The sequence below is a fragment of the Mustela lutreola genome, chromosome 9, assembly GCF_030435805.1.
Source record: "Mustela lutreola isolate mMusLut2 chromosome 9, mMusLut2.pri, whole genome shotgun sequence".
Classification (NCBI taxonomy): Eukaryota; Metazoa; Chordata; class Mammalia; order Carnivora; family Mustelidae; genus Mustela; species Mustela lutreola.
The window spans coordinates 6,376,079-6,399,009 of record NC_081298.1 but is presented as its reverse complement, the minus strand read 5'-3'; positions in this window follow the sequence as shown (position 1 = coordinate 6,399,009).

Sequence of the window (22,931 nt, the reverse complement as noted above, 5' to 3'; positions counted from 1 at the left end):
TCTCTATCAGCCTCAGTGTCCTTGTGTGTAAATTGAGAATGAGCAGAATACCTACCTCACAGAGTTGTTTTGAGGATAATTTAGGTAATTACATATAAATGATATATGTGTGTGTGTGTGTGTGTGTGTGTATTATATATATATATATATATATATATATAATATCTATATAAAGCACTTACTTCACACAGCACCTGCAGGGTAATAAGAGCTTGTAACCATTAAGTGCTTTTACTACATTGATCAGTGAACACACCCAGCCTTATGCTAGTCACAGACTTAAGAAAAAATGTAGTTTTCTCTTATAAAAAAAATTCATGTACTGCAATCATAAGCGCAAGTAGGAGGTGATGGGACGTGCCGGATACTATGAGAGAACTCAACAGCCTGCAGTTTCTTCTCCAGAAGATTATAGTCCTCACCGCAAGTCGGGGGAACTCCCTATATGGGAAAAGAGTATTTGCAAAGACGAGAAGCTCTATGAAAGCTGCTGAACACAATTGTGGACCGGCTCACAGTTGGACATGATGCTGCAAAGGCTAAGCTTGCCATCACCAGAAGTACTCAAGCGAAGGGTAATATGCTCTCAGGTTTGGGAAATGGGAATTCCTCTGGTAAGCAGGAGGTTGGAAAACAGGACTGCTGAAGGTCTGTGTCTTGGTCTGTACCGGCTGCTTTAACAAAATATCACAGCCCGCGGGGCTTGTAAACAACAGAAACATATCTCTTATAGTTCTGAAGGCAGGATACCCAGATCAGGGCACCAGCTGGGGTACAGTCTTCTTCTTAGTTCATAGTTAGTCCTAGCAGGGTGGAAGGAGCGAGGGAGCTCTAATCCTATGTATGAGGGCTCTACTCTCATGACCTGACCGCCTCCCAAAGGCTCCACCTCCCAATGCCCTCCCACTGGGGGTTAGGATCTCAGCCTAAGAACTGAGGGACACAGGGGCACCTGGGTGGCTCAGTCGTTAAGCCTCTGCCTTCGGCTCAGGTCATGGTCCCAGATTCCTGGGATCGAGCCCCATGTCCGGCTCCCTGCTTGGCGGGAAGGCTGCTTCTCCCTCTCCCACTCCTTCTGCTTATGTTCCTTCTCTCACTGTGTCTCTCTCTGTCAAGTAAATAAATAAATAAATCTTTAAAATTTAAAAGAAACCAAAAAGAACTGAGGGGCTCAGACGTGCAGACCATAGCAGTCTGGGAATGTGTATCCTCTGCAATTCTCTCTTCCTCGTGGCCCCTCCTCAGATCTTTTCACATCCTCCTCTATGTGGATGAGAAAGACATTTTCATCTCTACTACTGAAAGCTGATTAAACATTTATTGGGACCATCGGCTGAAACCAAACAATATGGCCAAGACTGAGGTCCCCATCCTCTTTTCGTTCTCGCCAGCTTCATCTAGAGACCATCGTTGTCTCTTTCAAGTGACTTTGGGCCCTGCAGGGGCTGGGCACATTACCCTATTCCCTGCCAGCTCTGCAGAGGGCTGGTGCTGTGCCTCCCTTCCGCCAGCCACGCAGTTTGCCAGCAAACCTCCAAGCTGGGAAAAGGCACACACATCAAAAGATCCACGAGGAGGTTTAGGAGCCAGACACAGAATGGAGGCACGATTGTGATTCAAGTCAAGACCACCAGCTCTCTGCAAAGCCTTTGTGAGCGGCAACTGGCCCACTCCTCCGGAGCCTTTTGTAGTCTCCAAATAACGCCCTTGCTAAGAGGTACCAAAGGCACTTTTGTGACTTTCCCTTCAGAGCAACCAGGAGGAGGGAACATATTTCACTCACCCCAAACCCAGACAGGTTTCCCCTTCCTTCTACACTTCCCTTAGGGTTTCCTCTACACTGCGAAGAAGCAGGAGAATCCTGTCTGCTGGCATTTCCCCAAGGAGGGCACACACAATTAACAATCTTGAAAAAACACGCACTTCAAAGCCTCGTCCTCAAAAGGATCAGAGATGGAATTGCTTATTAGCAGAAGCTGGAATTGGGTGCCAGGGGCATTTGTTCCCACAAATGCTTCTCTCTCCTGCATGCATGCCACCTGACTCAAAGAAGCCCACTGAGAGGACAGACTGAAAAGAAAATTAACCCCCCAATCCCCACTCCACACCTAACTCCCCCAACAAAGAGAGGCGGTTCAGCAGACAAAGAGGAAACCAACGGAATGCCATGTAGCTGCCTGCAAGGTTGTACTTGCTTCCTTGGGTTTTAACCGAGGAGCTGGTTGGCCTACCATTCGTGGAGATGTTTCATTTGCCATTTGGGCAGGGAGTCTCTCAATCAGTCCCTACCTTTCACATACCCAAAAGGCAGGAACAGCTCAAGGCACTCGCTTGGCTATTCTGGGTTATTCGTTTACAAGAAGAAATTGCTTGGCTAAGACAGGGATGACCTGCTAGCATGATACTGGGGCAGTCATGGTTTTATTTTTGGGCACGATGAATTATTATTTCATGTAAGCTGGGTAGCCTCCCTTAATGTGCAAGAGAGAAATCACGGATGAAGTATAAAACTGTCCTTATGCCATTGGGAGGAGAGGAAAATACTCACGTCATAAATCAACAAGGCCTCATTTAATGAGTCATCATCTCATTTAAACTATAGGAACTCTGAAAGGTGGCGGTTATTGTTCCCAACAACAGGTAAAGAAACGGGGGTTCGGAGACATTAAGTGACCTACCCAAGGCTAAGACCAAGAATATAGAGAAAACAGGTCATTTAATTGCTAAGCCAAAGAGAAAATGCCCCCCAGATTGACACAGCTGACCCTTGAACAAAATGCATTTGAACCACACAGAACCACTTACACTTTTTTTTAATAAATACAAGACTGTAATGTATTTTCTCCTCCTTATGATTTTCTTCAAAACATTTTCTGTTCTCGGGACGCCTGGGTGACTCAGTTGGTTAAGCAGCTGCCTTCGGCTCAGGTCATGATCCCAGCGTCCTGGGATCAAGTCCCACATCGGGCTCCTTGCTCGGCGGGGAGCCTGCTTCTCCCTCTGCCTCTGCCTGCCATTCTGTCTGCCTGTGCTCGCTCTCACTCGCTCTCTCTGACAAATAAATAAAAAATCTTTAAAAAAAAAAAAAAACATTTTCTGTTCTCTAGTTTACCTTATTGTACAAAAGCAGTGTACAATACATACAGCATACCAAATATGCGTTAATCTACTATTTATGTTCTCAGTAAGGCTTCTCAGCAACAGCTGACTATCAGTAGTTAAATTTTGGGGAAGTCTAAAATTCTATTCTGGTTTTTGACTGCATTGGGGGCAGCACCCCGACTCCCGCATTGTTCCTGGGTCCAGTGCATAGTAAAGTGAGAGCCATAAAGAATAGAACCCAAAAGACATAAGTTTTCTAAAGTTAGAAACATGAGAGATTTGCTGTCCAACATCATCTCCATCCTCCCCATACCCATTCTGAGTGTCCTAAGCTTCTGGAACCTGGTGTCAATTCATATTTTCTTTTCAACCATCCAAACTCTCATTTCTCCCCTTTAGACCGTGAACCTCAGCCAAAATTGTTATCATTCTCCCTAAAAGGGACCATCAAGGTCTATGTCAAGGAATGTGACAGTGATTGTGCCAGCTCTGTTATCTCTTTAAATGGACTTCTTAGGTCTCCTAAAAAAAATGTCATTGTGCAAATGTTTAACATTATCTATCTCTATAGCTATAGATATAGATATGGATAAAGATATGGATATAGAACTCCACAGGGATTCTTTCTAGGACAGTGTGATTTGGGGAAGAGAAGGGCACAGGATGAAAGGCAGGGAGGTAAAGAGAGAGTTTAACATTTTACTCTGAACCCGTGGTTTTTAATCCTTTTTAATAAAAAATATTCCTATGGGGCGAGCCTCGGGGTGGGTATTGCAGAGGGCACGTATCGCATGGAGCATTGGGTGTGGTGCATAAACAATGAATTTTGGAACACTGCAAAAAATAAAATTAAAATTAAAAAATATTCCTTTGTTTTAAAGTCATTGTTAATAAAGTAGAATAATTAGTAGTAATCAGTAGTATAGAGAATAAGAGTCTGTTGGGAGGGATTTGATTGAGTACACTCCATCCTGTCATAGTAAAAGCTGTCTTCAGGAAGATAATACATCTAAGGAGTCCAGTTGTCAGAGAGCCTCTTACCCTTGCGTCGGGGGCCACTGGGGCTACCCCCTTCACTGCGCCAGGACACCCATCCTGCAGAAGCTGAGAGGTTGGCTACTAACAGCTTATCATTGCTCCCTTTTTCATAGAATTGTTCTCTGCCCTGTGGGAGCCTCCTGCCTTTCCAGGGAGCTTATTTTTCTACCTATACTCCATTCCCTGGAGGAGTAGGAGCTGCTTAAAGAAGCAGTGGGCAGCCAATGCTTGAGCAACAGAGGATTTGAATGCCTATCCTCCTAGGCTCCAGAAAACTAAGCCTGTGATACTGTTCCTGCTCCAAGCTGGGATCAAGCTGAGGTTCAACTCCAGTTGTGACCACATCCTTGCTGAAATCCTTCCCCTACCCCATCCTGCTTCCTTGTTTCCTCTCCTTGAGCACCTTCTCAAGAAGTCTTTTGCAAGAATCCTTGCCTCAGGCTGTGTGTCTAAGATGTTCCCATTGCTCCCCACCTAAAGGGGTCATCACATAGGGCCTGAGTCTCTCACAAATGAATTCAATACACCTTCAATGAACAGACAACTCCAAACCTATTTAAATTGCTCCAGAATACACAGAATGGGGAAAAAACACATCCAAAACCATTTGGTGAGGGCTTGACATCATTGATACCTAGTTTTGACAAAGCACAAGAAAATAACCAATTGATCTGACATATAGGTATTAATGCAAAAATTTTAAATAAAATATTAACAATAACAAAATGAGCTATTGAAAGAATGACTCACCATGTCCAAATAAGTTTCATAACTATTGACATAATTTGCCCTGTTGAGTGGTCAGGGCACAGAAAACCTGTGATATTCTAAACATTATAAAAAGATATTTAATTAAGTTCCATATTTATTATTTTAAGAATAGTGGATACTTTAAGAGATATATAATATAGATATAATAAAAACATCTGGAAAGTATAAAGGAAGAATAGCTTTCATTTCAAAAGCAGAAAAAAGATTTTTAAATACCAGCAAATAAATTTAATGAGAAATATATAGGATCTTTAAAAACCTATAAAGCACAACTATTAGAATATAGAAGGTATTAATAAATGGAACAATATTTGCTACTCTTTTCTAAAATAGCTCAATCTTATTTAAAAAAAAAAAAAACTCCCTAAATTAAAGTATGAAGGTAATGTGATCTCTATTAGAATTCCAAGAAGTTTATTTCATTGACTGGTTGATTTTTTTTAGGAAGGAAACAAGGTCTCAGGGGAAAATAATGATACAAAAATTACCAGAAAGACCCTGAAATGCAGAGTAAGTAGGTGGCAGGATTAGGCTCAAAAGATAAAACATTATAAAGTTAGAGTAATTTAATGAGATAACGAATGTAAATTGCTTAACACATGCCTGACACAAGAATGGAGAGAAAGATTAATGGAATAAAACTGAATTTTAAAAAACAGAAACAAATAGAGATGGAGATTTAATTTATGATAAAAATTGCATTTTAAATCAGTGGAGGAAAGATGGATTATACAATGAATGGATTTGGGACTCCTACAAAGTTTTCTAAATATAAAATAAAACAAAACTGAATCCTTACACCATTTCTCTTATCAAAAGTCATCCCAGTGATATGAACAGTAAGAAATGAAATATTAAAAGAGCTAGAAGAAAACATAGGACTTTAAGAAAGTAATCATAATTTCTAAGCAAGATCTTTCCAGACTTGAAATAGGGACAATCTCTCTAATTAGTGCATTATAGATATGACTATTTAATTCTTGCCTTTATTATAAAAAAAAAAGACCAAGAGTAAAAGTATTTAAAATCCATATGACAAAACATTAATTTAATAATTAATTAATTAATTAAGAACACTTAATTCAAAAGATCATCATCACAATTTATAAAGTGAGACATGGTTCATCGCCCCTTCCAACTTCCCTCAACTCCCTTCTCCTCTCCATCTCCCCATGTCCTCCATGTTATTTGTTATGCTCCACAAATATGTGAAACCATATGAGACAAAGCTTTATAATTTTATATGTGGGACTATATGACTTTTGAACATATATAAAGATACCTACATTTGTAATCTAAAGATAATAGCAAAGATCAATACAGAGCACTTGGGGAGCATATGAATAAAGCTATTTTTGAATCCTATTGTGTGAGTGAAGATTACTGCAAACCCTCTGGGGGAAAACATTGGGCAACATCTGTACAAATGTAAAATGCACCAACAATCCTGGTGCTAAGTATTTATTTTTTGCCAAAAAACTTAAGTACAAGGAGGTTCATTGCAGCACTGATTATAAGAGACTGTAAACAATCCAAATGCCCCCAATAAGAAAACAGTTAAAACAAAAACAATCCCTATAAAGTTTACTTATTTAATCCATGCAGACAAGGTTTAAATAAATAAATAAATAAATAGACCATACGCTATACACATGTTGTCAAACTTCTGCTGGAAAAGTCAGGTAGTAAATATTTTAGGCTTTTCATGCAACATAGTCTCTGTCACAACTGCTCTACTCTGCCGTTACACAAACAAATAGATGTGTCTGCGTTTGAATAAAACTTTATTTATAAAACCATGTAGGAGGGGTGCCTGGGTCGCTCAGTGGGTTAAAGCCTCTACCTTTGGCTCAGGTCATGGTCTCGGGGTCCTGGAATCGAGCCCTGTATCGGGCTCTCTGCTCAGCAGGGAGCCTGCTTCCTCCTCTCTCCCTGCCTGCCTCTCTGACTACTTGTGATTTCTGTCTGTCAAATAAATAAATAAAATCTTAAAAAAAAAAACAAAAACAGGTAGGAGACTGAATTTGACCCTGAGGTCATAGTTTTCCTATCCCTGGCATAATGGATTATTCTTGATGAAGAAATTATCTGTGTTTATGGATTTATTTATAGACAAATAAGTTATCTATAATTATTGATGGAGATATGAATACAAATACAGAGATTATATGTGCATTTGTTCATGAAAAGATACCTGAAACAGTGTAAATATATAATATATATTACATTGTATATATATGTACATATATGTGTATTATATAATACATATCACATCATATATTTTTTGTATAATATTTGTATTTGTTAAATAAGTAAATAGTCCCCGCACAGTAATACTCCATAGCTGTGAAAAAGAACGAGGAAATCTGGTATTACGATGCAGAAAACCTCAGACATAGTGAGCAAAAAATGCAAGTGACAAGCCCAAGAGAACAGTATACCCCTATTTGTATTTAACAATTTATATGTTTCATGCAGTTTTGTAAATGATACAGAAGAAGCTGTTATTTTCCCTAGGGAGGGGACTGAGGGTCTGGCTTTCTGAGGAAATAGAGAAAAATCCACTTCCTTCTATAGTCTTTTTCACTGTTTTTTTTTTTTTTCACCATATGTATATGCACTTTTTGAATGTAGAAAGGCATTTTTTAAAAGAAAATTAATACAATTTACAGAATGAGGCAGCAGAGTTTGGTAGCATAACAGGGTTGGAAGGTTGGGCAGCTGGACAGCTGGGTATCTCAGCCAGGATGGCCACAGAAGTTATTAAAGTGTTGAAATGTATCTGGACCAGTTGACAAACAACCATTTCTCCAAATCTGATGTGTGCCTTATCAGCCAGGCTATCCAAGCCCTTCCTCAGGAGCCACTCTGTCCCCAACTCCCTGTGATTCAGCAACTGCAAGCTCTTAGCAAGACTCACAACATCCCTGAGTTTCTTTCTTATTTGTCAGTGAAACGTTGCCAGTCATACTTGGTCTACTCGGCCCTGGAGTCTGAAAGGAGGTAAAATATCTAAAAGCGCTCTGCAAAATATAAAGCTCTAGGCTAACATAAGATAATTAACATCATTTTTTTGCACTTAGAGCCTGTCGGCAAAGATAATGTAAAGTATTTGTTCTAGGAACACAATCATTTCCTACCATCCTGGCTCAAAACATCACCTTTCATTCCTACATCTATTACAGCAAGAATAATACCATTGTCTAGCTTTTGAATATGTGTCAATTTCCTTTGCTACCTAGAATTCTTTGAGGACAGAAAATGTGGCCTATTTATTCACCCATACTCAGGACCCAGTATAATGGCTGATGTAGACTCAATATGTTTGATGAATAAATATGTAGAAAGGGAGCAAAGAAGCAAAAGGAGAGAGACCCGTAAAAAGAAAGTTGGTTTATGTGTTAACACTCTACTTCCCCAGTAGTTTCCTGAGTAACCCAGTGACTTAGTTCATGATAGTCTCAGGGTAGTAAGAACATGATCAATGAAGCATTGCTTGAATCCACTGATGGGATTCTAACTCCTTATTTTTTTCATTTGACAAATATTTGAGTGGCTAAAGAATCATGGTAGGTACTTGGAATTCAATATGAGCAAAGAAGACACCTCTCCATCTGTCTTGGAGCTTGTGGTCTAATGGGTGAGTCAGACATTAATGAAAACTATCATGCAAATGAGAGCATTTTTTTTTTTTAATAGACGGAGAGTGGGGAGCAGAGGGAGAGAGAGAATCTTAAGCAGATGCCACACAGAGTGCAAAGCCAATGCGGGGCTTAATCTCACAACCCTGAGATCGTGACCTGAGCCAAAATCAAGAGTCAGATGTTTAACCAACTGTGCCACCCAGGTTCCCCAAAGGCTTTTTTTTTTTTTTTTTCTTAATGGAGTTAAGTGGTGTGAAGGAACTGACCATGGTTCTATGAATGCACGTAACAAAGAAGAGTCTTGTTGATGGTAGTGTGTGTGGTGGGGGGAATTATCAAGGAGGTCTTCCCTGGGGGAATCACACAGGGGCTGAGGGCTGAAGAAGTGGTAACTCTATCAGGAATGAGCTCCATCTCTCTGTCCACAGGAAGTATATGCAAAGGCCCTGTGGAAAAATAAGCATGGTGCCTTTAAAGACAAGGTGAGGCAGCATGGTTAGAGCACATGGAGAAAAGATAAAGTAATGATAGTTTGATTTAGACACACACACCAAAGCCCTTATCTTCCCCTTCTGAAGAGACAGAGCTGGACTGCATTCTCCAGTTTCCGTTGCAGCTGGGTGTGGCCAAAGGAATGTGAAGGAAGTGAGAGGCCCCTAACCCTAAATGAGCAGCTGTCCTTCTTCCACATTTCTTTCTCAATTGACCTGTGGGATGCAAATGATGATGAGACCCTACAGGAAGGAGGAGCCCAACGATGGAAGGACCCTGGGTCCCCCAGGAAAACTGAGAGCCTCCCTGTAATGTCTGTTTAGGCTTTTGTTTGTGTGAGAAATACACTTCCTTTGTGCTTGAATCATCATATGTTTTTGAATTTATTTACTTCTGCAGCCCAGCCTACCCTGCAAGAGAGAGGAGTGTGGGCAAGATCGTGCAGGGCTTGGTAGGTCACATTCAAGATATTAGATCCCCGAAGAAATGGGGAGTCACTGAAGAGATGATGAGCCATGATCAAATGTATATCTGAAAAAGATCGTTCTGGGTGCTCCAGGAAGAGTGATACATTTCTCCAGTTTCCCATCTTACTTTGTCTGGTCAGCCATGTGGTGTATTAGATAAGGAGGAGGCAAAGTGATCAGATACTTCAGAGGATGGCAGCAGGTTATAAATAATGGGATAAAAATCATGAGTAGAAGCAGAAAAGAAATGTTGACAAAGGTCAGAGCTGGCAAAAATATTAGGGCATTTTCCACAACAAAAAATTGAAGCAAGGATGGTCACAGTGGGCAAAGAAGAAGGCATAAAGCATTGTTAGCAGGATATGGGGTTTGGAGTCAGGACACAGCTTGAATGTTCAGTGCTTTTATGATCTTCAGCATGTTACCTCGACTGGGTCTTCCAGTTCCCCTATAAATGAAATAGAATGACAGCGTTTGCACTGCACAATCACCATGAGGACACAATGAAGCAATGACATGGGTCATTCGGTCCAGCTCCTGGTATGGGGCTGGTGCTCATGCCATGCTGGTTGACTGTCCGGAGTCGGGTTGGGAGGGACAGGGTTAAAGGTACGTAAATGGCCAGGAGCCAAAGATTCAGATGGACTCCAAAGACTGAGATTTGAGGCAGATGATTAAACATTTTAAGAAAACCCATCAAGAAGCTGGTATCTAGAAACCAGAAGGGTCAAGATGGGGAAGTAGGAGAAAAGTCCACCATGCTGAGAAATAAAGATCAGCTAATTTAGGAACTCTCAACCTCAGCACTATTGGCTGTGTGTGTTGGGGGAGGGGGGTCGTCCTGTGCACTGTGGGGTGTTTAGCAAAATCTCTGGCCTCCACTCGCTAGACACCAGGAGCACCTCCCTCAGTCATGACAACAAAAGCGTCTCCAGACATTGACACATGTCTCCCACTCTCCTGTTCATTCATTCAGTGAACACTTCTCATGGGGCATGTAAGATGAATTATAAGGCCACATCCCCACCATCATGGAACTGGCATCCAAGAACTCACATCTCTGTTCCCCACTACTCAGCTCTCAATCGCATGGATGTAGTGTCACTACAATATTTAGAGATAGGTGAGAACAACAGGCTACTTAAACAGAGTACTGTTGGGTTTGATATTTCTTTCATCTCCTCATTGAAAAAAATACATTTTAAAAAACTGTTGCCGAAGAGATACTGAGACATACGTGATCTCAGTCATGTTCCAGTTTCCTGTACTTTTTTTTTAAGACTTTATTTATTTATTTGACAGAGAGAGAGATCATAAGCAGGCAGAGAGGGGGGAGGGAAGCAGGCTCCCCACTGAGCAGAGAGCCCAATGTGGGGCTCGATCCCAGGACCCTGAGATCATGACCTGAGCTGAAGGCAGAGGCTTAACCCACTGAGCCACCCAGGCACCCCCAGTTTCCTGTACTTTTAAGGCTGATCTGGAAGTCAGAGATCTATGTCAGAGTCTCAGCGTCCAGTCACATCTACCCTGAAAAGGCCAAAGATGTTCAATTGTGAGGGAAATTCATATACAATCAACTTTCATCTTTCTTGTTATATGATTTAATACTTACTTTGTTTCCTCTTGCTGGGGTTTTAATTTAGTTGCAACAGAGAGGGAAGCTTCCTTGCTCTGTACTCGGCTGTGACATCCCACTTGTCACCAGGAGCTGGATTATAGGCTTCATGAGACTGAGGGGGCAGAAATATTCTAATTTCGTTTTTAATTATACAATAACAAAAGCTATTACGAACAAGAAAGAATACCTTAAAATTAATTATCAGCCAAAATAAGATCCTTAGGAAGGCCTTTCAAAGCTTAATCAAGATAAAATGAAACGAACACAAAATTAAATTTTAAAAAAAATCCACTAAAAGATGAAGGAATTCAGAGAAGAATATGAAAAAAAAAATAATTTATGGGAGAATAAGGGCTCTAAATTAGATACCTCTCTTTAATCATTGTCAAGGACATAGCTTACTTGAATTATGATCAAAAACCCATATCAATCTCCTTCCACTAGAAAAATAGGAAACAATGACTCAAATTGTCGTCTACCTTCCAGGTATGACTCAATTCCCAATTCTATGACAGTTTTTATGCTGTTTTTTATAAAACACCAGAAAAAATGAATGTCAACTTGGGAACAGAGAGCATAGGTCTCTTGCCCCCAAATGCAGTGCAAATGGAAGACTCAAACATTTGAAGATTCTCTAGCTCCTAGGAAACTCCACCAATCTCAAGGAGAAAATGCAGATGTGCTTGTTCCATACAGAAGACAGTCCCTCTGTGTCTTTATGTGAAACTAATTTGTGCCCCCAAGGTGTTATCACAACTCACTTCTTCAATGAGTGAAGAGGGAATTTCTTAAACTGAAGGCACTCCTCCCAAGCACTCATTTTAGCCTCCTGTGATATAGTCAACATCTGTCTGATTTCTTTGTTTGCTAATTCACCTTCCAGGGGGTATCTTTTATCTTCTTCTTGTAACAGCACTCTACTTTCCAGTGGATAAACTTTCCTCCCTTCCTTTAACCCACTTGGCTTGGGGGAGGGGAAAATGACCCATCCCAGTTCCTAAGATAAAATATATATATACATGATGCCAGACAAGAACATTGGATGTCCTAGCCTCAGCGATTGGTTCCAGGATGGGTATATGACATCAGCTAGGCCAATAAGACAGGTATCTCCAACTTTTGTTAAAACTGTTGGTTCTACCACCTGGGTTGTCTAACCAGTGGGTAAGTCGAGATCAGCTGGCATTATCTCTCCTCCAGGAAGAAGCATTCCTGGGAATAAAATTAAGAAAAAAAGAAGAAAAAACAGAGTCAAGAGATGGAAAGAGAAAAAGTCTTGGCACTATTATTTGAGCACCTGGATCCAGCTTTACCTGAAACCATGTACACATGTCATTTTCATTTACATCAGCAAATAAATTTACTTTTTGCATTGAGCCAGACTGAGTTGGTTTTCTGCTATGAAATCAAGAGTCATGACTAATCACTTTGTCTGGAAAGACTGTCACAGCTGCTGGGTACTCTCAGCATTGTTTTTTTCTTTTGCCTCCTCTGCTTCCTCCATACTATGCAAATTTCCTTCTCTATGGCTTTGTTGACTTACTTCCACCAATCTGAAATGCCCTCTGTGTCTCTCCTTCCCTATCTCCTTCACAGCCCATATTAAGTCCCAGCCTCCAGAAGCCATTCTGATCTGCATCTAACTCCCATTTCAAAAGTCTAGCACACTGCTGTCATTCCAACTTCTGGTGTTGATGTGCCAGTTTGTCCGTTTACAAGTTCTGTCCCCAGCTACCTTATAGGATCCTAGAATAAAACATTTCCCCATCAATCTTCAGAATTATAAGACAACGTCCACCTCAAGCCTGCAGCATCTCTCATTTGAGCTGCTGCTCAAGCTTCTAGACTGAACTCTCCATACCCACACTGCCCCTTTGCCCTGTGCTTCCCCACAGCTGATGGATACTCCTGCTGAAAACCCTTTGGAGCTATGGAATGCTCTAAGGATCATATCCAAAGTCCTGAAGGTGGCCTACAAAGCTCTATAGGGTCTGGCCTCTGCCTCGTTCTGCACCTGCCTTCTCAGGAGGACCTGAGAAGATAGGTCCTCCTGCCTTCTCTCTGCTCCTGTTCTTTATGGCCCCTCCATCATAGGGGAGGACATGCTGTCCCTTTTTCCCTTAACACACCCCTCCCTTCTTTCCTAATTAACTCTTATTTATTCTTTAGACCCCAATACATTCTCCATTCCCTTGGGAAAAATGTCTGCAACCCCACCAATTCCATTACCTTTCACCATCACCATTATAAGCTCTTATGACTCCATGGCGTTTCTTTCACTGCATTTATTAAATTCGCCATCATTACCTAAATGTGTATATTCACATAAATGACATAAATTTTGTAAGCATCTCTCTTCTGCTCACACGTGAGACCCAGGAGATGAAGATCAAGGGCTGTCTTTCCTTGCTGTTGTATCTCCAACACTTAGCAAATACAACAGCCCAGGAGGCACTTAACACACATCAGCTTAATCAATGGAAGAATCACCCAGTTGTGGGACAACAAATATCACTGGCTGGATGGAAGGACAGACAGAAGGCAGGACAGAAAGAGGAAGGGTGGATGCATGATATCAGCAGTAAAGATGCTTCTTTCCTCCAGCTGCAACTGCTGCCCGTATTTAGAAAGCTTAGTAGAAAATAAATAAGGCCTTAAGATACGATTGCTGACTTGTCTGGAAAGATGAGCTCTTGGATGAGACATGACAGTCACAGAGTCCTACACTGAGAACAGGACAACCTCCAGGACAATAGAAAGCGGGAGAACCACGGAGAAGCTTTGAACAGTTGATAATTTTGCCCAGTGAGTGGCAGGCACCAAATATGTAATTTCAATGCCTCACACCCCAATTCTGTAATTGAGCTCCGTGTCTGCTTTGGGTCAAAAGAACAGCTAGGCGGAGACTATTTATATAATCACAGAGCCTCTGTTTGATGCAGATTTCTGAGGCACTAGAGTCATATTTTATTAATACAGGTTTTCTTTGTGTGAGAACTAGCAGAGTTTCGCAGACCCAAGGTATTTACAAACTTCTTTATCATTCCTGTCTCCATCCAGGTAAGTCAAACTATTGAAAAAAAATAAATAAATAAAAATAAAACAAATTTCCTTCTTACAAGTCCTATCACCTGCTGTTGTGTTTATGTGTATTAAAAGATGCATGGATGATAAGGACTTTGATGTTTTCAAATAAGTTTTTAGTTTCCCAGACAAAATGGCATGTAAGATGGACGATATGGGAAATAATTTGGTAGTTAAGGACTGTGGCAGGCACTTCCTAAGAGCTTTATATGTATGATTATATCATGGAGTCTGCAAAACAGCCCCAGAAGCCAAGCTTTATTTTCTCCTTTTAAGAGATAAAGAAGGAAAGGATTAGAGGGCTTGAGAGTCCTGTTCAAGGGCATTCAATAAGCAAGATGTAGAACCGGGATTTGAACCCATGTCTGCCTGGTTGAGTAAACCTCTGAGCATCTTGCCCAACTTCATTGTCTTTCTGTCAAAGAGAGTCCCTGAGCGAACTCCACCTGCCCCATCTAGGAGTCTAGAGTTTTATGGTGTTTATAGAAATCATCACCAAACTAAAGGAAACTATGAATTGCTGTTTCCCTGATGATAACAACCAGCTCTACGTTAACTGCTAGGGATAAACAAACAGGACAAATCTTTGCCTTTGAGAGACTCATAATCTAGATGGCTCTGTTCCCAATGTAAGAAGACTGATTTTGAGTTCATTGCACTGAGGGAGAAATTAAAAGGGGTAATCTAGAAAGTCATATAGGACAGGCAGTATTGGGAAGTCTTGGGGACCCTTCAGGGAATGGTGATCCTAGTACAAAGCATTTTGAGAGCCACAGAGAGAAAGTGTGCCCCCCAAGTGAAAATTCAAAGTCTAAATGTGTGTCCACTTACCAGAGAAGGTTACCACACACAAAGATATAAAATCTATATCCTAGGTCACCGTAAGATTTCCCCACCCCAATCACATAACCACAGAGGTTCCCACCTACGGAGTACATCAGAATCAACCGGGCACAGTGTCAAAAATACAGATTCCTGGGCCACCTGGGTGGCTCAGGGGGTTAGGCCTCTGCCTTTGGCTCAGGTCATGATCTCAGGGTCCTGGCATCGAGCCCTGCATTGGGGTCTCTGCTCAGCAGGGAGTCTGCTCCCCCCACACACACCCTCTGCCTGTTTCTCTGCCTACATGTGATCTCGATATCTCTCTCTCTCTCTCTCTGTGAAATAAATAAATAAATAATATTTTTAAAAAAATACAGATTCCTGAGGCTCCTTCCCCATAGAATTTTGTTCATTAGGTCTGGAGTGAAACTCTTGAATCTACACTTTTAGCAAATGTTCCCAAAAGATGATCATACTAATAGACTGAATTTGGAACGAACATTGTATTGGTAGAAGCAGACTATTATAAACCATCTTAATATTCTGGTCTATTTTTTAAAATATTTTATTTATTTATTTGAGAGAGAGCATAGAGGGAGAATGAAAGAGAGAAATAGGCTCCCCAATGAGCAGGGAGCCCAATGTGGGGCTCGATCCCCAGACCCTGGGATCATGACCTGAGCCGAAGGCAGACGCTGAACCAACTGAGCCCACACAGGCGTCCCTATTCTGGTTTATTTTTAAAACCTTTTATTCTGGTTTTCCCAGCATTTCCCTTTTACATATACATTTATTCGTCCATTGATCTACTCCATCCATGTAGTATGCGGTGGGTGTTATGTGGCTTCATGGAAGATTCTGGTCTCAAACAAGCTGGGCTGCACCACTTACTATCCTGCAATTTAGGGAAGACATTCATCCTCTCGGTCTCTGTTTCATAGAAACTGAAGGTGATAATGTCAGCCACAATGTGTTGCTTTTGAGTATTTAGTAAGATGAAGTTTATAAAATGCCTATCACCCAGAAAACGTTCAATGAATTTCAGTTCCCTGAGTGCTGGCTGGGTTTCAGACACTGCGCTTGCCATTGGGAAAACAAACAAAAAAGATACGACCTTTGTCTTAAAATATGCTCACAAGCCTACGGTATGCATTCTTGGGGTGCAATCCACATACATCCACACTGGGTGACAAGCAAGAGAAAGATTCTATTGGGAAGATAAAGCCGGAGTTAAATTAAAGCAAAAGCTAAACAACCAGGCCTCACACGGGAGGAAAACGAAAGATGCTCTCAGAATCTGGGAGCAGGAGCCAAAGGCCAGTCACTGGCGGAATGCCATGGTCGAGAGCTGTGAGTATCATGATCGAGCTCAACTACTGCCCCAATCCCTGCCTTCACTTGCTTAAGATTCAAGGTCAAGAGAGAGACTAATCGGCTGAGTTTGGGTAACATGCATGTCACAACTTAATGACAGCACCACCACGGCTGCAGTGGATGCCAGAGAGGGGGTTCCATGAAAAACGATGGAGGCAGTTACCAAGAGAATGAGCTCTAGAAGGCAGACTGACAAAACCATGTGTCCACCACGGACAGAGAGGGGAAGCAAGCTCCTGCTAACTCGGGGGGATTTTTTTTTTCTTCCAAACTCAGTGAAATTTTTTTCTTTCAGACATTTGCATACAAAACATGTTACTATTCACCTCATCAGAGAAGATCTACAGATAGCAGATAAACATATGAAAAGACGCTCAACATCAGATCATTCGGGAACCACAAATGAAATCTACAAGGAGATACCAGTACACACCTATTAGAAGGGCCCAGATCCAAAGCACTGACAACAGCAAAGACTGGTAAGGTTCTGAGCAGCAGGAACACTCATTGGCGCTGCTGGGAATGCAAAATGGTGCACACAGCCACTTTGGAAGACAGTTGGCAGCTTGTTCCAGGGCTCAACGTAGTCTTCATCGCATGACCCAGCAATTGTGTTCCTTGCTGTTTACCCAGGTGAGCTGAAAACCTAGCTCCCTACAGAATTCTGCACAGGAATGTTTACTGCGGCTTTATTCATGATTGTCACAACTTGGAAGGAATCAAGATGCCCTTCAGTAGGTGAACGGACAAACACACTCACATGCAGTATTATTCAGAAGAAAGAAGAAAGGAGTAAAGCCATGAAAAGGCCTGGAGGACACTTCAATGCATATAGCTACATCAGGAAGTCAGTCTGAAAAGGCTATGTGCTATAGGATTCCAAGTATATGACATTTTGGAAAGGAAAACTGCAGGGACAGTAAGATCAGTGGTTCCCAGTGGTTAGGGAAGACGTGGGAGGAGAAAGGGATAACAGGCAGAGATCCAAGGATTGCAAGGGCAGTGTGATTATTCTGTGATACTGTAGTCATGGGTGTATGTCATGACATATTTGTCAAAATAGAAGGTACAACACTAAAAGTGAACCCTAACATAAACTATGATCTTAATGGTGTTATATCAGTATTGGTCCATCAACTTTAACAAATGCAGTCCATTAGTGCAAGAGGTTAATAACAAAAGGGAAACAGAGGCAGGACTCACTTTCTGCTCAATTTTTTGTGGAATATCTATTAATGAAAGAAAAATCTATTAATGATTTACAAAAGAGTAATACTTAAACTCTGATCCATCAGACTACATGCTACATAAAACAAAATATGCAACACTATGTAGTGTGATGGCCTAGAACACCAGCTGACTCACAGTAGGTCTTCAGTGATGAAATCAATGACATGTAAAGGAATAAGTGAGCCAAGGAACCCATATCCATTCATCTGGCATTTCTGATAAGATTGTTCTCAAAACTACAGATTCTGAATCCATTAATATCCAGGAACAGGTTATAAAGTTGCATGACAGAAATATAGAAACTCCACAAAACAGGAAAAAAATGGCTAGAAATAAGATATGTCAAGCAGATATAGTGATAAGTTTCAACTACATTTGAGAATGTGTGCACAAATAAATATCTGTGGTTTCACTCTATTAAATTATAACCATAGAGGTCATGTAGAAAATTAGAAATATGTGCAAATTATTTTCTGACATTACTTTCCTCTTTGACATGCTTTATAGCAATACATTTAATATAGGATTATTAAATAGAGACACCACAAAAAGATTTTTGCCTCTATAACAGGTTGGTATTATGTTAGAAAGCAACCAATGTAATATTAACTTGTTGTAGAGGTAAACACCTGTATTTTTGCTGAGTACATAGTATGCATCATCACGGAGATACAAAACTGGTAAAGACAAAGTCCTCTGCAGTGGGCAAGACTGGCCAATGACATACATGGACAGCTCAGGTTCCAGAAGAAGAGAGACTCTAGGATAGATTCTAGAAAATGCTGGAAGTGGTGACCATGGGTCTTGCTGATGGTCTGGCTGACAGCAGTGAGGCAAAGTTTTGTTCCTTGTAGTTCCCTACTTGGACAGAGAGAACCCTTTTTGAATAGATGCTTTTTAACCTAGGAACCTCTACACTGAGGACCACAGAATGTTATCATTATACAAATTTTACCCAGTATATTTTCAGCTCCCCAAACCTACTGCCCCTGAAATACATGGTGTGAGGCAGGGATCCACGTCTACGAGCACCTACTATATGCCAAGCACTCCGCTGCCTATGTGAAAGCAAATCAAGACCATCTGAAAAGGATCCTCACTGGACAATGTTCAACAAAAATACAACATTTTTAAAGTCAATCAATCCAGTACAAGTGTGAACTGTCTATGCAGTGGTGTACCACTGAGCCACTTTGAAAATAACGTGAAAGCTGAGTGTACATTGATGTGGACAGAAGCTGCAACAGTGGCTAAATGAAAAAAAAAAAGATTAAAATATCATGATTTCATTTTGTTAAACGTTTTACACAACATAAATATATACGTACATGCACACGGCTTGTATGTGTAGAAAAGCATTGGGACTGGGGGTTGGGGGGGTATTAACAGCGGCCATCTCCAGAGAGGCTTTTTATTTGTAGATTTTTGCTTGACAACTGGTTTCTGAGTTTTAGATAATGAGCGCAATTGCTTAAAAATAAGAGCTTAAGTAAACGTGAAAACGCCCTTAGGGGAGAAATCTGTCAATCCAATCAAACCGTAAGCCAATTCATCGTGGAGGGAAATTAGAGCAGCCAAATCAGTGGGCATCACTCAGAGATAATACCTTGCTCACTGATTCGACCAATTATTTTAAGGTATTCCTTTGACATCTCATTCCAATTGTGATGGACTGTTTGTGTTTGCATTTTAGCAAGCACAAAATTATTGAGTCATCCTGTGTGCTAAGCACCAGGGTCGGCCCATGCAGTACAGCAGAAAACAAGGGGATGCATCCCCCAAATTCACATACTTGTGGGGACACAGCTGTGCCTCTCCTATCCACAAACAGACCCATCTCCCACAGATGGCAATCAAATCACATAAAATAAATGAAGAACCTATTTAATCTGCCTACGTTTTTGTTAATGTGTCAACAGGGGTTCTTTTTAATGCAAATATTTTTTCTCAAATGTAAAATTATTTAATAAAAGTGCAAATAATATTTTTTAAAAACCATAACAAAGAGTGTTGAGCTGACTTGAAATCTACCATCCCTAAGACAACTCCTGTTAAGTTTCTGGTGACATCCTGTTAGATGGTTTTCTGTAGATTTGTCAACAACAACCATCTGTATTCCCCTGGGACTGAGAGGTTTTTCTGGACACTGGACCCTCGGTCCAAAAACGGGGACTATCCCAAGCAAAGCAGGACAGTCGTGAGTGTGTGGATTTATATCACCATCCCTGTGTTGGCAAAGTGAAAGCTTTTCATTATATGGATTGCCACAACTCATCTAAACAGTTCATTGTTAATTGAGATTTAGATTGTTCCTAATTAAAAACCATTATTTCTATTGTAAATCATCTGTGATGAACATCCTTGCACATCTATTTTTGCACACCTGACAATGATCTGTTGGGATAAATTTCTGGAAATGAAGTTGGTGAGTCAAAGACTATGTACCTTGACATGCTGATCCCTACAGCTAAACTTTCCTACTTAAATATTGTATTAATTCATACCTTTGACCAGTTGAACACAACACTATTTCCCCATTTCCTTGTCAAATCTGAGTTCTGCCAGTTTAATCTTAAATCTTTTCCAATTTGATGGGTAATTCAGTTCAAACTCTTAATGCATGCAATCATTTTGGGGACAAAGTATTATTTTTCTATCAAAAAAGTCAAATGCTTTATTATGAGATATAATTTCACAATCAATCTTAAATAGCGTTATGGAGACATAATTTACATATCATAAAAATCACCTATTTTCAGAATAGGAGTTGGTGAATTTTAGTACACTTAGTGCTGTCAGCCATCATCACCATCTACTTTCAGAGTATTTCCATCACCCTAAAAAGAAACCTTGTGCCTGTTTATAGTCACTCTCCATTCCCTATGTAACCACAAATCAGTTTCTTGCTGCCTCTCTCAGAATTAAAATTGCTCAGTACAGTGTAGACTGACAACCCCCCCGGTTTACCCAGGACTTCATAGGGTGAAAGAGTCATTTCCAGGGTCATGGGGTGAGGAGCTAACACCAGGATGGTCCCAGGGAAACCACAAGTTGGTCACTCAACTGGTAATGTTTTTCATAAACCGAACTTCCTGGTCTCCCCTCCCCTTCTCAACTTTCACCTGACCTCTGCCCATTGGAGTCACATGATTTAATGAGTCAGGGTAAAGTATCTTACAAAGGGAGAAGCCCTGGAAATCAAGGTCAGTCAAAGATTGCAATTTGAAGAGAATACAATCACGAAGCATTCTGCAAAGAGCTCCTTCTGACTCAGAAAGGCTGGCTGCCCCGGTTAGATCCCTGGGACACAATGGTGATGCTCCTTATTTGACGTCCCTGACACACAATCCATTCCATCCAACCATAATGTTGAAAAAGCGTCAGCATCTCAATGATACCTAGACCTGCAAAGAGGCGAGATGGATATCACAGTGCTCTGGGAGAAGTAACTGGTGTCCAGAGGTGCCACAGGACCACCCCTTACCCACTCCTCTCCTACTTCCCACCTGCAAGGGGTGGGGACCATTAGCCCCATTTCACAAAGGAGGAAACACAGAGCCAGGCAGATGAGGTCACCTGCCCATGACACACAGCTGGCCTCAGAGGGCAGGATTCTACCTGAGTCCCAGCCCAGCGCCAAAGCCTGACTTCCCACAGTTACCCCCATGGGCTCCTAGAAACATGGAGGACTAAAAAAACCTAGGTAGAAATACACTTTCCAAATTTACATCCTTTTCTCAACAAACACAAAAACATAAAACCACTGTGATCCACCACCCCCCAAATGTCTTCTCTCCACGAAAAAGTATTAAGTTGAAGTGGGGGGAAAGTGGGACAGGAGTGGAGGGATTTGCAAGTAATAGCGAAGCCAGCATAATTCAAAGTGAAACTGATTTAAAATTTTGCTAAAATTTTTTATGTTTGCATATTTCACACTTACAGCATACCTTTAGTCTTATTTACAGTTTTGATTAAATCTATACTTCTGTACTTTACATAGTATATAAAAATATAGTTTTATGTAAATATTTCTCGGGGAGATCTGTAAAAGTGTCTCCTATAATTGAGATGACATTTCAAAATACAGTCAGTGTTTCAGGATCAGATACATTTGGTGGGCTTAATGGTAGAAGGCACCTCCCATTTATATTTACTGGTTTTTAATTAGCTCATTATCTACAGTTGTGAGTATCTCTAATTTACCCAGACAGGAGATCTGGGGAGCCATATATTTGAAGTTACTGGATAATTTCTACTTATCTTTCCCTAAAACTTTTCTCCTTCTTGTAATAAGGGGAGTGGAGAGAGACTCTCAGGCTTGTCCCTGTACCGCCATGGGAACTGATCCCCGTGTATGCCTGTCAGCCGCAAAACTTGGCTTGGCCATAAAATTGGAAAATGTAGCTAATGTCAGAACTTGCATATTTAAACCCACCCTGCCGAAAATAAATGCCAAGTCATCTGATTAGTCATTTCATACCTACATTACTAGATCTCACTGGCACATGTCACCATTAACACGGCAGCATGGGGAGAGCCACTTGATTGTGGCTTATGCCTACTTTATCCATATCTAAGAATGAGGGGGTGAGTCTCCAGCCATAAACAACATGCATTTCCTGACACCATATGTTGTTGTCTTATGCATACTCTGTAATGTGAGTGGATAGCCAGCAAATCGTCCATTTCTGTTCTCTAAATCCACCAAGTTCTCAGTAAGTGGTTAGAGCAGCTGTCACAAATGACCAGATCTTTGAAACCAGAGAGGCTGCTGGTGGACTACAGACATGGTTTCTCTGGAGGTGAGAGGAGTTTGCACCAGGAAGTTTGTAATGGGTTTAGAGTAGGGTTTCTCAACCTTGGCACACTGACATTTCTAACCAGAACACTGTTGATGAGAACCGTCCTGCCCTCAGCAGGGTGCGCCACGAGTTTTCCCAGTCCCCACCCTCTAGATGCCAGCAGGACCTCCCTGCTGGGTTGAAGTCCTAGAATGTCTCCAGACATATTGCCAAATATTCTCCAGTAGGCAAAGCTGCCCCAGTCGAGGACTTCTGAGAGACAAACTGGACAGAAGGCAGAGTTATAGAAAGGTGGAATTAACAGGACTTGCTGCACTTAACCCTATTTTTTTCAAGAAATAAAGAGCAACCTCGTGATCGAGTTTTATATATATATATTTTTTAAATGCTAGAATCGTTATCCAAGAGGTAATCCAGAGCACTCTCCCTCTAATCTGCCCCCTGGCCTATCTTCTGGCACCAGCGAGCACTCCTGCTGTCTCCCCTT